At 52.4% G+C, this 15,629-nt stretch overlaps 1 long non-coding RNA gene across 1 annotated transcript; it reads left to right on the top strand.

Annotated features, from left to right (window-relative positions):
• On the top strand, window positions 1-14,004 carry LOC120760985 (uncharacterized). Its single transcript, XR_005703522.2, has 5 exons — window positions 1-233; window positions 9,763-9,876; window positions 10,006-10,257; window positions 10,383-10,573; window positions 12,543-14,004. It is a non-coding gene; the product is annotated as an uncharacterized LOC120760985 (long non-coding RNA).
• Window positions 14,005-15,629: the final 1,625 nt, after the last annotated feature.

Here is a 15,629-nt window from a genome sequence, read left to right as displayed (position 1 = left end):
TGTGCTGTGGGACTTGGATGGCAGAGAAAAAGTTGTGGCTGCTGATCTGCTCCCAGAGAAAGTTGGCTGCATTTTACAGAATATTTATGAGTATGGCAGTCATGGAAGTGCCTGGATTCATCTATGGAAAGAGACAAGTGCTGCTCCCAGAGCCCTTAGGAAGATGTTTCCACCTGGGGAGACCCTCGGGGTCTCAGCAAGAGCGACAGGACCTGGGGGGACCATTGCTGTAGGTCAGTACCTGAATATCTGTCTCTGCTCGTTCACCTTGCTGGGACCAGGGATGGGCCAGAGCTAAAAGCTTTCAGAGATGCCTTTCCCCTTCTCAGGGGTGTGCCCACGGCCCCAGTGCTGGATCCAAGGGCACAGCCTGGCTACCTGTCCCCTGGTCTCTAGGTGCACGCTGCCAGCTCTGCAGCAGAGCCGATCTTTACAGTTATCTGCCATCCCCAGCGACAGGAGACGTTTAATCTGTGCCTCCTGACTCCTCGTCAGATTAATTACCATCGGCAGGAGCGTTTTCTGCTGCTTTCAGGGGAATCCGGTCGTGGGAAAGGGAAGGAAGAGCGCTGCTTCTTTCAGCAGGGCTGGAAGGAGGAGGGAGGGCACTGAGGGTCCTGTGGCGCTGCAGTGGTGCTGCAGTGGTGCTGCACCGGGGCTTCTGCAGGTCCCTGCAGCCTCGGTTGGACTTGACCACCTCAGAGCTCTTTTCCAGCCTTTCTGATTCTCTGATGCCGTGGCTTTGCCGGCGATGTCTCGCTTTTGCAAACTCGTTTTCTCCGCGGGACTCCGTCCGTGCCCGTGCCAGCGAACCCTCCTGCCCTGGGGCAGTCCTCGGCCCTAGCCCGGAGGGTGGGAAAAGGAAAAAGGGAACGGGAAAGAGCGTTTGGGCTCCTGGAGAACGGCACAAGGCTCTTCCCTCTTGAGTCTGTGGGCAGTGCTGTATTTGGCAGCTGCTGCAGCGGCTGCGGGGGCTGTTCTCGTGTGTGCGCGACCCTTCCTGCTTTCTCAGGCTGCGGCCCCCGCTGAAAGCGAGCCGAGGGGTGGAAACCGAATGCTGTGTGTGGGCGGAGAGCCCATCCCCGAGCGCTTTTGGGATGGCCGCCGGCCGGTGGTTTTTTTCCCCATCAGTAAATCCGAACGGGATGCTCGTGGTACCCGTCGGGGATCCGGGCTGGGCGGGAAAGCGGAGAAAGCAGGGAAGATGCTGAGGCTGTGCAGAGCAGCAAACCCTGCTGCTCCCGGCTCTCCCGATCAGGAACCTCTGGCCAAACGGCAGCAGGGGTGTGGGAAATGCTAAAGGCGAAGGAGGACTTTAGAAAGCAGGCCCCAGAAACAGAAAGAGCAGGAGAATTTAGTTAGCTGCAGCTGCAAAGTCTGGAAGCAGAGAAGATGCAATGGTACAGCAAGCAAGGACATGAAAACAACAGTCTGAGTCTTAGGTTTGGCTAGGAGAAATCTTAAGGCTGCAGAAAAATATGCTTAGCAAGATAGCAGAAAGTTTTAAGCTTAATAACGGGATATTGGTTATTGTTAATAGCAAGCATTGTTTGAAGCAGGTGTGCTTTCAGTGATTGGCTAGGACAATTGCCTGTAAGCTTTAGCAATGTGCTATTGGCTAGAAAGTTTTTTAAATGCCCCACAACAAAGACATTTTCAGCTGCTGCTGGCAAAACGTGAGCCGTTGTCACCTTGCAATTGTCTGTGAGGGTGATGCTGTAATAAAAGTTCAAGGAACATCTCGCAGTAGCCCCGACCTGTTTGTGCAAAAGCTTCCAACACGCAGGGGCTCGTTCTCACAGGTGTCACGGCCCCATGCCCTGGCAAACGACGCTTTTTGTTGTGATGATGTGCTGGTGTTCCTCTCCTCCTCGCTGCCTGCAGCCGGGGGATGTGATTCCTTCAGCCAGCAGCGTTGCTTGGGATGGGAACCCCCCCTGGGCAGGTCTGGGTGGACGTGTTGGAGGGGATTAAACTGCAGCTCACAAAAGACAACCCTAAATTCCCTTTTTTCTTATAGTAGAGCTTCCCTTGAACAAATCCACGGAGATGCTGAGGGGGAACAGCTAGCTCTGCGTGGAGTGTGGGAAACGCCTGGCTGGGAAGCTCTTGAGCTCAGTGCTGTGGTTGGAGCCACTTTGTTCTTTTCCAAAAATCAGATAAAATCTAAGATATTTTCCCAGAAAACTCTCTGTGTCTTCGCCCTCTCCCTGACAGGGGCTGCAGAGCAGAAATGCGTTTGGAGCCCCTTGGGCTTTTCCCATGGAGCGCTCGGCTTGTTAAAATATTTGACATCAGGGTTCTTTATTACCTGCAATAAAAAAAGCCTCTGCTAATCTTTAACGTGCGGTGTGTCAGAGAAAAAGGATTGCATTAAAAACCTGTTTATGGGAGTGTTACTAAAACTTGTAAAAAGTAGTAAAAGTGAATGATGACTGAGAAAAAAATTCACTTTGTAACAGCAAGAATGCTGCCCAGCCAGGCAGTGCCCAGTGTAGTCCAGACCTGAAGCCAAGGCTCAGTGCAGGGAGGAACCAGCACCTCTCTCCCTCTCCACCTGGGATTTGCAGAGATTCTCAAGCCTGCTGCTTTGCTCCCCAGCAGTTTTAATTCAAAACTTCTTGTGTTGAAGGGCACAACCTGTCTGGGGGCATGACTGGAGCTCCAGCACTTCCATGTCCCTCTGGAACTCGGGTTCAGCGTTTTATGACATCTTTCCCTCTTTTATGTAGTTTTGAGAAGTTTGAACGTTACAAAACCAGGCTTTCCTGAGCATTCAGGGTTTTATAATGCAGCCTTTTAACTCAATGCCTTCATGCCTTGTGGGTTTTGATATTTTCATCCGTTCTCCCCACTGCAGGAGGGTGGAGCAGAGCCGTGGGCTGTGGTCCCAGGGCGAGATGGCAGCGCCGTACCTGCTGCTTCAATGACCTCATAAAAACATTTCAGTCCTCTAGGAGGATAATTTCATCCCAGTTTCTGTTCAAGACAAGGTCTGGGAGTGTCTGAGCCGTAATCGCATGGACATGCCTGTTCCCAGAGCTCAGCTATTGGATTTCAGACAAGAGAGAAGAACAGCATCAGGTGTCAATTTTTTTTTTTTTTTTTTCTGCTCTTTCTACTCCACAGACTATTTTTAATACTACTTTCATTGCATTGTAGATAAACAGCAAGTGGATGAGTTCCCATGAGAATCAGGGTCTACCCACCATTCACATCAGTTTAGCCAAAGGGGAAGTTCAGTCGCACGAGAGACTTCAGTTCTTTCGGGCTGAAATTTCCCCTCTTTAAATGATTTCATTCGATTTACCAAAGCTGGTTCACATTAAGCCATGAAGCTGGTGCTGCACCACGCCATGGTTGGGGGGAGGAATGAGAAGGGGTTTCAACAACGTTGTCACCCCGACTGCTGCTGACAGCAGCTCTCAGCGGGGCAGGGGGGTTGAAGAGGCTGCAGGACCCTCTCCTGACCTCCTCTGCATTGTTCTCTAGTGGGATCAACGTGTCCTTGCTTTCCCCAAAGCTCTGATCTGCAAGAGGCTGTTTGAAGTGGTCCAAAGCAGCATGTTTATGGTATTCATTGCTCTGACATGGGCTTGGGAGATGCACCATGGCTCTGTGTCCCATCAGCTCTGGGGAAAAAGCTCCGGTGCGTGCGTTGTGCTGCCTCATCCCCGTGGCAGGGAAATGCCAGCTGCCTCAGATGCTCGCACAGGGCAGGGGGTGTTGTTTGCCTTGTGGGGTGTGGTTTGGGCATGCTTAGTCTGGGGATGAATTCAACAGATCAGCTGGGGATGTGCTGGCCAGGTCAGCGTGTGGTGAATTCCAGAAGGTGGCTTTTGAAGGACAGCTGCTGCTGGGTGCTGGGGCTGTGTGTGCTGGGGCAGGGACACCGAGCATGAGGTCAACAACAGGACGTGTGTGACCCACAGGAAATCTCCATCCATGGGTGACGCTGATGAATTTGGTGACAGACCCAGCAGTGTAAGGAGTGGGAAGAAGATGTGGGAAAGAGCTGATGGATGCGAAAGGCATCGGGGAGCTGGAGCATCTTCTGCAGCTGCACTCAGGATAACGTCTGGAGGTGGGACTGGTGCCATGTGGGGAGATGGGCGATGTCAGACAGACACAGAGGGGACCCTGCTTTATGCTACAGCCACCCCTGGCAGTTAGAGTGTCAGATCTGGAAGAGTTTCTTGCTTTTATGCTGGAAGCTGAGCTCTTGGAGCAAGGACCCTGCCAGATGAGGCCTGGAGAGAAAAAAATCTTTTCTGTGGCCACATTTTTGAGAAGCCAACAGTCAGAGGGTGGTTCTTCAAAGGCAGGCCCTGCTCTGCAGATGGGCTGCCTCCCTCTCCCAGGCATCTCCCTCTGGTGAGCACAAGCCAGGCTGGAGCTGCTCAGCTCTGAGCTGGAAGTTGTGTGTGGAACAGCTGGAGGAAATCTGGAGGTGAAGGGTTGGAAGTGGAGCTGGGATCTCTGTGAGGGTGCTCACACAGCATTTAGTGCAGGCTGTGGAGGATGAGGCTTCAGTTTGGGGAGCCCCAGCAGGGTTCTGGGGGGTGTTGCTCACCCTCTGTGACCCTGGAGGGGGTGGCACAGCCCCTGATCTCCAAGGGATCAGTGGTTCATCACTGGGACACGGTTTAATGGGATGGCAAAGCTGGAATCACAGTGTTGTGTGACCCCAGGGTCACAGGGGTGCTCAGACCTGTGTCCTCTGTGTCTGCTCGCAGCTCCTGCCTTGGCCAGCGTGTCCCCCTTCCACGTGAGCCAGGGGTGACACACGGGCTGGCTGTCCTCCCTGGGCACTGCCCTGCTCCAAGCTGTGTGCAGGAGCTAAAAGCCCACGGGTGAGCAGAGCCATGAACCTGCTCAGCAGGAAACGCAGCCTCCTTTTATGTCACTGAAATCTGCTCCCCACCTCTTGGCCCGAGGCTAGGGCTGGGCCAGGGGGGATAAACAGGTGGTGAGTGCTGTCAGAGAGGAAGTCAGGAGGTGAGATTGGAGCAGCCTTGGTGCTCTGGAGGGTGGCAAAACGTCTCTCAGGAGGAGTTTCTGAATGTCTCCCTAACTGCAGCATGGTACTTGGCATGCTGCATGGGGAAGGATGGGAGAGGGAAGGAAAAGAGGGAAGGATCCTGCATTTGAGCTTCTCCTCATCGCTCACCGGAGCCAGGAGCTGGTGGCACTGGGGCTGTGCTCTCCGTGTGTGCCCAAGCACCTGTGCTCCCCTTTCTTCCACGGCCCCATCAGCCCGCCGCTGGAGACTCTGTGTCTCTGTGTCTGTCAATGATCCCTGCCCTGCGTGGGCTGAGTCGCCATCTCCTGGCTGTAAACCCAGCAGAGGGGTTGGACTCACACCTCACAACCGCTCAGTGTTTTCCTGCTGCTCCCTCCAGCTGGGAGATGCTTAAAGGCTGCGGTGCCTCGCTGATCTGTCAGGGAGGGGAGCAGAGATTTCCCCCTTCGTGCCTCAATCAGATGTGGGATTTGCTTCCTGCAGCAGGGCAGAGGGGTGGTACCCCCTGATGCCGTGGGCAGGCTGAGCTGGAACAGAGACTGGACAGAGCTGGAGAATAAAGGAGATATTATTGAAAGGCCTTTAGGACACACCTTGGGCAGGACAGGGCCTGGCCAGGGCTGCACCCAAGGTGCACCCAAAATGGGCACAAAATGGACAAAGGGTCACGAGGTCTCACACTTGGATCAGTTTTGGTCCATTTGCACTTTGGGGTTGAATTGTCCAATTGCAGCTCCAGGCTGTGAGGTCCCATCCTTCTTGTTCCTCCCTCCAGCCACCGCTGTTTGTGCTTTTGGGGCTGAAAACTTGTCCCAGTTGTCCTTGGTGTGCATCAGGAAAAGGATTTGTTTTGTGTCGCTGCTGTGTGCAGAGAGCTGAGTGACCCTGAGTGTGAGCTCGGAGCTGCACCCTGGGCAGCACAGAACCTGAAACACAGGGAAGATAAAACTGAAGGCATCACCCAAACATTCCCTGGTAGGAATTTATGGCACCTGTTGGGAGCTCCCCACGGTGCTGTCCTCCCTCAGGGGCCTCCTGTCATCTGCTGAGAGGGACCAAGCAGCACACAGGGCTGAGGTGGAGCTGAATGCCTCCTTTGACACCAAGAACCAGACCGAAACTATGTCAACGGAGAGAGCCAGGGAGGATTTTCCTGTTTTTCCTGTTGGAGGCTTTGAACTGTGTCCTGCAGGGTCAGTGCACGGGGAGACACCTTGGGCTGGGATGGGGAGGGTCTGAAATCCTAGACCCTGGGAAAGGGGAGACCAGTTTGCCTGGGAGAACCCTGAGAGCCCATCCATCTCCAGGGCATGAGCCAGGAAGAAGAATTTGGGGGCACGTAGTGACCCAAGATTTATTCCAAAGGCTGAGTGTACCCTAGGTGCGATGCCATTTTGGCCGGTTCAGCTGCTGTGGGTAAGAGTGTGGTGTGGAAGGAAAACTTTGGATGCCCCAAAGCCTTGGGCATCTCCACACACCGGTGTAATTTGAAGGGGACCCCTGGGCTGCAGCCCAGCCCTGGGTTTGGGAATCCCACATGGATCTTCTGGGATGTGCCCTAAGATGCTCTCTGCCCAGAGCAGCCAGGCGGCCCCAAGTCAAATGAAGGTACAGCTGAGTCTGTAGGGACAATTTTTTGGGGTGGGTGAGGTTCCCCAAGGCTCAGTGATCCATTCTCCTGCTCCCATACAAAGGTCAGCACAGGACCTCAGATCTCCCAGCTCTCAATCCTGTCCAAAAGTGTGTAAAAGCTGCTGGGGAGGGTGACAGGCCAGCTCAGGACAAGCAGGCACAGCCTTGGGGTGGCTTAGTTCACTGATCCAGTCCCCTGTGCTGCAAGGGCTGCACTCTGAGTTTATTGCTGCATAAACCATAAAGATACAGAAGCTGATAGCACAGGACTTTCTCCTGGTGCAGAAAGGTGTTTTGTTCTGTGGTTTGCTGTTCTGCCCGTGGAGCAAGGGGCAGGTCACACCTGCAGGGCTCCTTCATCATCCCCAGCTCCAAAGGTGTCTGCAGGAGGAGCTGGGAGCAGTCCTGGGTGCTTAAATCAGCTCTGCTAGAGATGCTGGGCCAGCAGCAGATCCCCCACCACCGAAAATGCGTGTACAAAAGAAGTGGTGCTTTGGTGTCCCTGCGTGTCCCGGGATTCTGCCGACACAGACCAGTCACTCCAGGGTAGTGGCTCTCTCCATCCAGCACAAGCAGAGGCACCAATCTCCCCTGGGTGGGTTTTCCCTTTGCCCAGTCTGGTTATTGCGGCAGCCGAATGGATTTATCAGTGTCAGGTTCCGAGTTTTAGCGGCCCAGTGGAAATCCCTGCCCGGTTTCAGCCGGAGCACCGGAGTGATTTTTATTCTTCTGCTGACATCTAGTGTGTGAAAACCCGCAGCACAGTGTACTCAGTGGGATGGGAGATGTGGATTTGAGAAAACCAGAGCTGGTTTTTTGCCATATTCACGGCCAAGCATCTTCCTCTAATTCCTGTGTGGGAGGCTCAGTGGCCCGGGTGACCACCAGCAAGGAGGGATCCTGCAGGATGCTGCTGTCCGGTATCTTCAGGTAGAGCTGCTGAAAATGAATCCTAACCAGAGCAGGAGGATGAATCAGAAGCGGATTATCATCCAAGGCTCTTGATGAGGCTCTGTGTTCAGTGGGTGGTGAGTGTGCCAGTGGCAAGGAGCTGCTGTGTTATCACAGAGGTGTGTCCCCTGCTCAGGGATGGTGTGGCAGCTCTTCCAGTGTGGGATAAGACAAGACCACACAAGACCTTGTGATGTCTCTGTGAGGTTTTGGGAATTCTCTGTAATTTCATGTCTTACTGATTTTTTTCAGTTCCCACAGTCCAGGAGGCTCGGTGCTGTGCTGGATGGGGAGAACAGGGGGAAAGGAAAATGGAGCAGCGACTCCTTGGGTTGGGCTTTCTCCCCCTTATTCTGCTTCTGGCCCTGTTTCCAAAAGTTATCTCAGGTCAGCGAGTTCTGCTGTTAAAATAAGTACCTTTTAATGTCTGGTGGTGAATGAGGCTTATTACTGTCAGCAAATTTCCCAGCTTGGTGTTCCTGCCATCTCCATACACGGAATTTTGGGGTTGCAGGTTGCTAAAGGTGCCCTGGGGGTGGGGTGAGGACCTGTGGCTCCATCTCCTGATGCTGCACACGAGGGGCACAGTGTGACCTGTGGAGGTGACAGGACACTGCCAGCCCTTAGCACTGCCCCAGCACTTTTCCCTCCTTGGTGGTTTAGGTTTTTTTCATTTCCTTGTTTCTCCTCTGTTGTGACAGGAGCCCAGTTTTCAGCCTACAGGTCTGATAAAAAGTTACCACTTTTGTGTTTACCACACATATAAAGCTATAAACAGAACGAAATTACCACTTTATCACCCCTCCAGGATTCAACTTGCTGGTCTGGAGCATCCAGAATGACTCAAACTCAGGCTTGAGGTGGAAGCTTTGCACATCCCAAAGCATCATCACGGATGGAGTGCACCTGCCCCGTGTTCTGACTGGTTTTGTCCCTATGGCAGGGCCATCCAGTGGGGCTCCTGCCTCATATGAGTGTGCTGCTCCCTCCTTCCAGCCTGGTAAATCCTCCTGACCCTGTTTGAGGCACAGCTGGTGGCTTCAGGGCTCTGTCGTGCCACATCGCGGGATGGAGCCAAGCAAACGCTCCCCTGTCCTCGCACGTAAAATGTGCTTTAAGCTACAGAGTGCTGTGGGAAATCTCATGCTGAAGCGTTTACACTGCTGTTCACATGGCTTTATTTTGTACAAAACCTCTCAAATCTTGCCAGGAGTCAAGGTTTATTTCCCCATCCTGAGGGTATTTAATCCTCGTCCCACTAACTTTGATTTTCATGTACAATCGCTGAGGAGAGAAAACAACCAAAACTTTTTGTGTTAGGGAACAGATCAGACATAAATTTATCCTGAAGCCATCCAAGATGCTTATCAGCATGTTATTCTCCCTTCCCTGGCTGCGTGAGCTTGCAGAAAAACTGGTTTTGCTTGGCTTTGGCTTTCTGAAAGAGAAAATGATTGCTGGAGGAATTCCTTGGGTAACACATCCCCGCTTAGGATGGATTGATGGTTTGAGGTGGGATCAAGCTGGGCAGTGGAAGGACCTGGATCTTGAAAAGGAGAGAGATTTTTTTTCCCCCCAACAGTTTATGCAGAAAAGTGACCCCTGAATGGAGTGTAACTTACTTCTGCAGCTAAAACCTTCTGCGTTCAGCCCAAGTAAGTGAAGAGCAAATATATTCAGGTACAGCTCCCAGGATTGACAGGCAAGTGGGGAAGAGTGAGGTTTGAGAAATAACGCTCTTTGTCCTTTGCCTGGATGGATTTGCCTTGTCCCTTCGAGAGGAGCAGGTCTCCACTTCTAGAGAAAAGCGTAGGAATGGAAAGTTTAATAAAACTTATGGTAAAAAGGGAAAACTTTGCGGTGCTGTGCAATGCGTGTTCTGCCCTGCACCTTCCTGGCTGCCTGGAAAACTCTCACAGGTGAGGGTCAAACTCTCACAGGTGAGGGTCAAACTCTCACAGGTGAGGGTCAAATAGTCTAAGTGTGAGTCCAGGCCTGCAGAGACCCCATGGCCCCACCCTGGCAGGGATCCCTGTGCCTGCTGTTTTCCGCCTGCTCTGAGATGCCCTGGAGCAGCAGCTCTGGGCTGGACCATGCCCCAGCTCCCTGAGGCTGGGCACTGACTGCTTGGCAGCTCTTCTTCCACCTCTCTCCAGGTTTCAGGAGTGAATCCTTTCCCCCAGGGTAAGAGCTTGGATGGGATGGCTGTTTTCTACTCCTCTTCCAGCAGTTTTTAAAGTCGTGGATGGCAGGATTTGCATTCGTACAAGGTGCATTGCCTGAGTTTTCTTATTGAGAGAATTTTTTTTCCCTGCAGCTGCAGTGTGCCATACCCGCCTGCAAGCTGCCTCTGACACAAGCATAATAGCCAAAAACCTTTCTGTTTATTTCATGGCTAGGAGTGAACTCAGGAATTCCTCCAGGTGGATGCTCTTCCCAGTGTTTACACCGGGCTGAGGGACAAACTGTCTCTAACCAGCTGAGCTGTGGAGTCTGGGATCTGTTTTTACTTATTTTTTGCAAAGTTGCATCTGAGGGCTTATCTTGCTTATAAACAGCTCGGTGCTGTCACCAAGTGGAAAAAGCAAATCCCAGAAAATTGCACATGAGCCAGGCTGGAACCCACCAGTACAGCATTGCCTCTCTGCCTGGTAAGGTCATCGCTTTGGATTTGCAACATCACCGTGGCTGCTGTGCCAGCAAGCACAACAGGCCAGCAAATCCATGGATTTTTAAATTATTATTATTTTTTTTTTTTCTTTTGATTTGTTAAAAGTGGGTCTTTCCAGAAGTCCTGATAAAACTTCCCTGGAGAACGTGTTTCAGATCCAGGAGGGGCTTTCTTGTCAAGCCCGGAGAGAATGAGAAAGAGCCAGATAAAAAGGGCATGAACCCGCGGTGTGAGCAACAAAGACCAAACCCGCCGCCCACCTCGCTCGAGACAAGACGCAGGAACTCAGCATCCTGGTGAGTCCCCCAAGACCAGGGTCAGGCTGGGAGCTAACTCTGTTTATCTCCTGCTGAACAATTCCAGCTCTCATCTTGACAGGGAAGGGGAAAAGCGTGGTGATTGCGAGATGCTCGCAGAGCCGTTCCGTGCCCCGCTGCAGTGGCAGGTTGTGATGAGGCGTTAGCAGGTTGTGGGGTGATCAAAGGCAGAGGGGAGGAATTCCCTGCACCAAGAGGGATGCTGGGTCCCACTCCGATGCCACCTTGGAGCAGAGGGCAAGGAAGAAGGAGGTTTTTATGCTTCCCTGCTTTGACTCCATCCTGGTGTCTCTTCACAATGATAAACAGCGGCAGTCAGCCGACCGTGATTTACTACGTGGAAAGCCGGAGCTTTATCCGTGTCCCTCTCCCGGCTCCTTTTAAGTCTCCAGTAGGAATCTCAGTGAGATAAGAGCTGTCTGAGTCCATATCCACACAGGGTAACGTGGCTGAGATCCCAGCAGTGTATAGATGCCACCCCATTTTCCTCAGCAAGAGCAAAACTCCTGGGTACCAGCAGGAATGGAGAGAAGGGCTCGTGCTGCTGGGGATGGGGGTGGAAAAGTGCTTGGCACCCCAAATGCCAGCAGAGATGAGACTCGAGCACTGATCCTGTGCTGTGTTTGGGGTGCTGGAGGGGCCTCTGTCCCAGTTTCAAGCAGGAATAATTTCTCATTTAAACGAGAGGCACCGCGCAGAGCAGCACAAGAGTGTTGCTCTTGTGCTGAGCTGATCCGAGCTGAGCTGAGCCCTGAGCCCAGACCCCACCTGCACATCCTGGCTCCATGGGGACCCTCCTGGTGCCAGTCCCCCATCCCTGTGGGTTGGAGGATGCAGGGGTGCAGGGCAGAGCTCCGGGCTGTTCCCCAAAGGGATGATTTGGGGGTGCCCAGAGCGAAGGAATGATTTCCTACATCTGCAGGTGCTCACCAACCTTTGGGTGGAACCTGTGCAGCGCTGGCCAGCATCTCCTCACCCTCTGGACAACACAAGGAGCTGTTCCTGCACAGCCAGGGTCCATTGTCCCCAAGGTGACCTGTGGGATCACAATGATGGTGGACCCCCACCCATCACACCTCTGCCCCCCAGGCAAAAACAGGAGCGATTTCCTCAAGTGCAGGTGCTGCGTTGGGTGGTTTTTTCCACTGCCCTGCATTTTAGGAGGGGGTTGGTGAGAGGTTCCCTGGCGATGCCGAGTGAAATGCCCCTCACCTCTCCTGGGCACACAGCTCTGCCAGCAGCACTGCAGCACCTTCCAGAGGCATCTGTCTCCTGCCAGCGACCGCAGAGAGAGCCTCCGGTATTGGCTTAGGCTCGTGAGGGACACTGAGGAACGAAAATCAAAATTAAATAAATGTTTATGGATTAAACTCCTCGGTAGGAGGCTCTTACAAGGGATTCATTTCGCTTTCATTCATTTAAGGAGAGTAAACCGAGCCACGGTCATTTTAATTCTGCTAAAAACAGTACAAAGAAGCAAAATGAGATTTAATCCACTCCAAAAATCAATCCAATTTAATTTTCTTGAGTGTCTTGCGTAGTTTGCCTTTGCTTTTTCACGTTAATTAGTTTTATTGTGGCTGACTGAAACCTAGCACGACCATAGTTTCCCTCAGTCACAGGAAATGCTCCCGTGGCTGTGTGCAGAGTGGAAATGCAAAGCTCCTGCATTGGGTGCCCAGGATGGAGGCTGACGTGGGTCCCATGAACAGGATCACTGTGGGTGGAGGTACCTCTGCAAGGTTCAGGTCCCTCTGCTTGGACAAGGGTCAGCTGGAACAAACTGCTCAGTGCCATGTCCAGCTGGGTTTGAATATCTGCAAGGATGGAGACTCCGAAACATCTTTTCCCCTCCCAAAAAATACCCATTTGACCACCCTCACAGTAGATAAAAAGGTTTCTCTGATGTTTCAAACTTACTCTTTTTTTATTTCTCTGTTTCTTCCAGCGTGTGACACATTGCTGGAGACAACCAAAAAGCGACCATCACTGCAGGGGAACTGATAAAACAGCAGGATCTGCTGTGAGGTGTGCTCTGGGACCCCAAAATCACCTCTGCAGCCTCTCACACCCATGGCCAGCGCAGAAATGGGTGGGAAGATGAGAAAAACCCCTTCACACACCACGGCTCTTCAGCAGGGTGGATCAGGCTGAGAGCAGAAACTGGCAGAGCTGCCACAGGCTGCTGAGAAATTCAAAATTTCCACCCCCAAGAAGTCAGCGGAGCCATGAGAAAAAGAGATTTCACAAAGCACTTTGCAGGATGAGTGAGGCCGTCATCTCTTCATCCTGCAGGTGGGGAAAAATGAGACAGGAGTCAAAGAAAACATTTGCCAGTGGTTGCCTGGCACAGAAATGCATCCAGGTGCCAGCTCAGCGCTGAGCCAAGGGCAGTGTGAGTGCCAAGTCACTGCCTCTGTCCCAGGTACTTCCAGCCTTGGGGCTGTGAGGGATAAGTGCTCATTGTGCTCCCTGTACAAAACAAAAACTTGAGTGCCAAGGTGGGGGAGAGGGAAAGGAAAGCACCAAGGCATGGAAATCTGCTCATGGCTTTAAAAAGACTTGGACAGAAGCCAGATTTTAATTTCTGATGGCTCTCCTGGAGAGAAAAATACCAATGAAATGCCAAAAAATAAAAAAAAAAAAAAGAAAGAAAAAGGGCCAAAACAAAGCCATTGGCTGTTGAAACCCAAATGTTTTCAGTTTATTCTCATTAAAGCCCTATAGAAGCATGTGAAATGGAAAAAGAAATCTGCTTTCTTATGATCCAATAAGTCATGAACAGTTGAGGCTGGAAAAGGCCTCCAAATTCACCAAGTCACAAAATGGTCCAGCAGGATCCAGGCTCTTGGAGATGGAACTGGACAGCAGCATCTGGACAGGAGATGCCCATTTCCAAAGCAATGGCAGTGACCACCAAATCCCCCCAGCAGCCCCGGGGTGGCTCCAGTGCCAGGAGCCAGGGAACGAGGGGCTGTGCACCCGCAGGAAATCTGCACCAGAGGGGCTGGGTGTGGGACAGCTGGTGCTCAGAGAGGCTGTTCGGTCTGCGCTCTGAGAAATGCCAAATGACACAATTACATCAGTCCCTGTTGGTTTAAAGCCTTATGGATCTGCATTCCCGAGGGTGGACTGATGGATTTACTGCTGCTTCACTGCTCATTACAAGAGTGTTTTGTTCCGAGATGCTGGAGAGGAGGGGCTGAACACTGCGGCCGCACCAGCCCCAGCAGAGGAGAATCTGGTGCTGTGGAGGGTCCAAAGGGAGCGCCGTGGATGAAGCAGAGGTTTCCCAACTGGCTCTGCAGCCTCAGGGGGCTTTGAAATGAGGATCTGAGAAGCCTCCAGCAATCCCAGGCACAGGGCAGAGCTCCTCTCCTCTCCTCTCCTCTCCTCTCCTCTCCTCTCCTCTCCTCTCCTCTCCTCTCCTCTCCTCTCCTCTCCTCTCCTCTCCTCTCCTCTCCTCTCCTCTCCTCTCCTCTCCTCTCCTCTCCTCTCCTCTCCTCTCCTCTCCTCTCCTCTCCTCCATGGATAAAAGCAGAAACAGACACAAAACTCCTGCATTTGAGCTGTTGCAGACGTGGGACCATGCACAGACTCAAATCCCACCTTCAGCTGCAAAACCAGCTCCTGTATCCCGGCTCAGGCTCTTCTTCCCCAGCAAGGCCACACCAAATTCCCAAATTCCATCCCCCAGCCCCTGTGTGTGGGTGCTCCAGGCTGCAGGAAGGGATCAAGGTGGTGACACTGCCTGTGACCCGTGTCTCAATGTCACAGCTCAGGGCAGAGCTGCTGAAAACTCCACCCAAGGCTGGCTCTGCTCAGCTCTCACTCGAGCTTGGCAGCTCGAGTGCTTGGGAGTTCCGTATTTTATCCCCAGGCTTCGTTGAGGGATTGCCATGCAAATGAGCCCACTGCTGCCTCAGAGTGCGATAATTAAGAGCAAAGTTGTAAAACAAGCAGCATCAATTTTTTGGTGCCCGTCCCCAGCGACACATGGGGATTGCTCGGGGTTAGGAGCCATCTCCAGCTACGCAGCAAACCCGAAACAGCCTGCAGAGAACACAGGGGCATTCGGCTTCTGCAGCCATTTCAGATGTCAAAACGAGCCTCCTTGTTAGTATGAAACTATTTGGACTTTGCATTTTTTTTTTTTTAATTAAAGCTTTGAATTATCCGACGGTATTTTATTGGCTTTTATGAAGACAGCTGCTTTAAACGCTGTCAGCTGAAATCTGTGCTCTGAAACGCTGTCTGTCCGAGACATGCAAACAGCCTTCATCCTGACTAAATGGGGTAGTTTAATTTAAATTGGAATTTACTGTCCCAGCTTGATTGAAACCCTTTTATGGCAGAGACAATAAAGAGCCTCGATGGGAGCGTGTGTGCACCCGTGGCTGGGAGGGGATGCTGTGCCTGTCTGCCCTTCCCAGGTGAGCACCAGCTGCCTCTGGAAGGGATTTCTCTGTCCACCCACCTCCTTTCTCACGCTGTTTTGTCTTTGAGCACTGGATTGAGACTGGAAGGTGCTGGGTGGAAGCGTTTTGCACCCCTGGGATGGGTTTTGAGGTGCCCAGGCCCTGGAGCTGGTGCTGCTGGTGGGTCCCCTGCGCAGGAACTCAGGGGAACGGAGCTCACTGGGCTGCAGGAGGTTGAGGAGCTCCAGAGATGTTCTGTGCCTGCTCTGCAGCACTGTGACCGTCAAGGAGCAGGCAGCACTTGTGGCTCTGTTCATCACACGGGTTATTAAATCATTGGGATGGTGCTGTTGACAGCTGCAGCGCGGCCTCCCTTGGTTTGTGTCGTGGTTACAGCTGAACAAGTTGTGGAAGATTTTACCCTGCCTGTGCAGGAGATCAGGCAAAGATCAGAATTCCTGAATACCATTGCAAGGGGAGAGCTGACAATCAGAGCAGGGTCCTGGCTGGGGCACAGCCCTGTGCTCCAGTTTGAGACCTTACTCTTCGTCACTGTCAAAAGTCATCCAAAAGTTCTAAATCGTCTGTGTTTTGCCAAGAAGAAAGGCAAAGCAGGC

Source organism: Hirundo rustica, chromosome 18 (assembly GCF_015227805.2).
Source record: "Hirundo rustica isolate bHirRus1 chromosome 18, bHirRus1.pri.v3, whole genome shotgun sequence".
Taxonomy (NCBI): domain Eukaryota; kingdom Metazoa; phylum Chordata; class Aves; order Passeriformes; family Hirundinidae; genus Hirundo; species Hirundo rustica.
The sequence above is the reverse complement of the archived record's forward strand: the minus strand, read 5'-3'. Positions and strand labels throughout refer to the sequence as shown.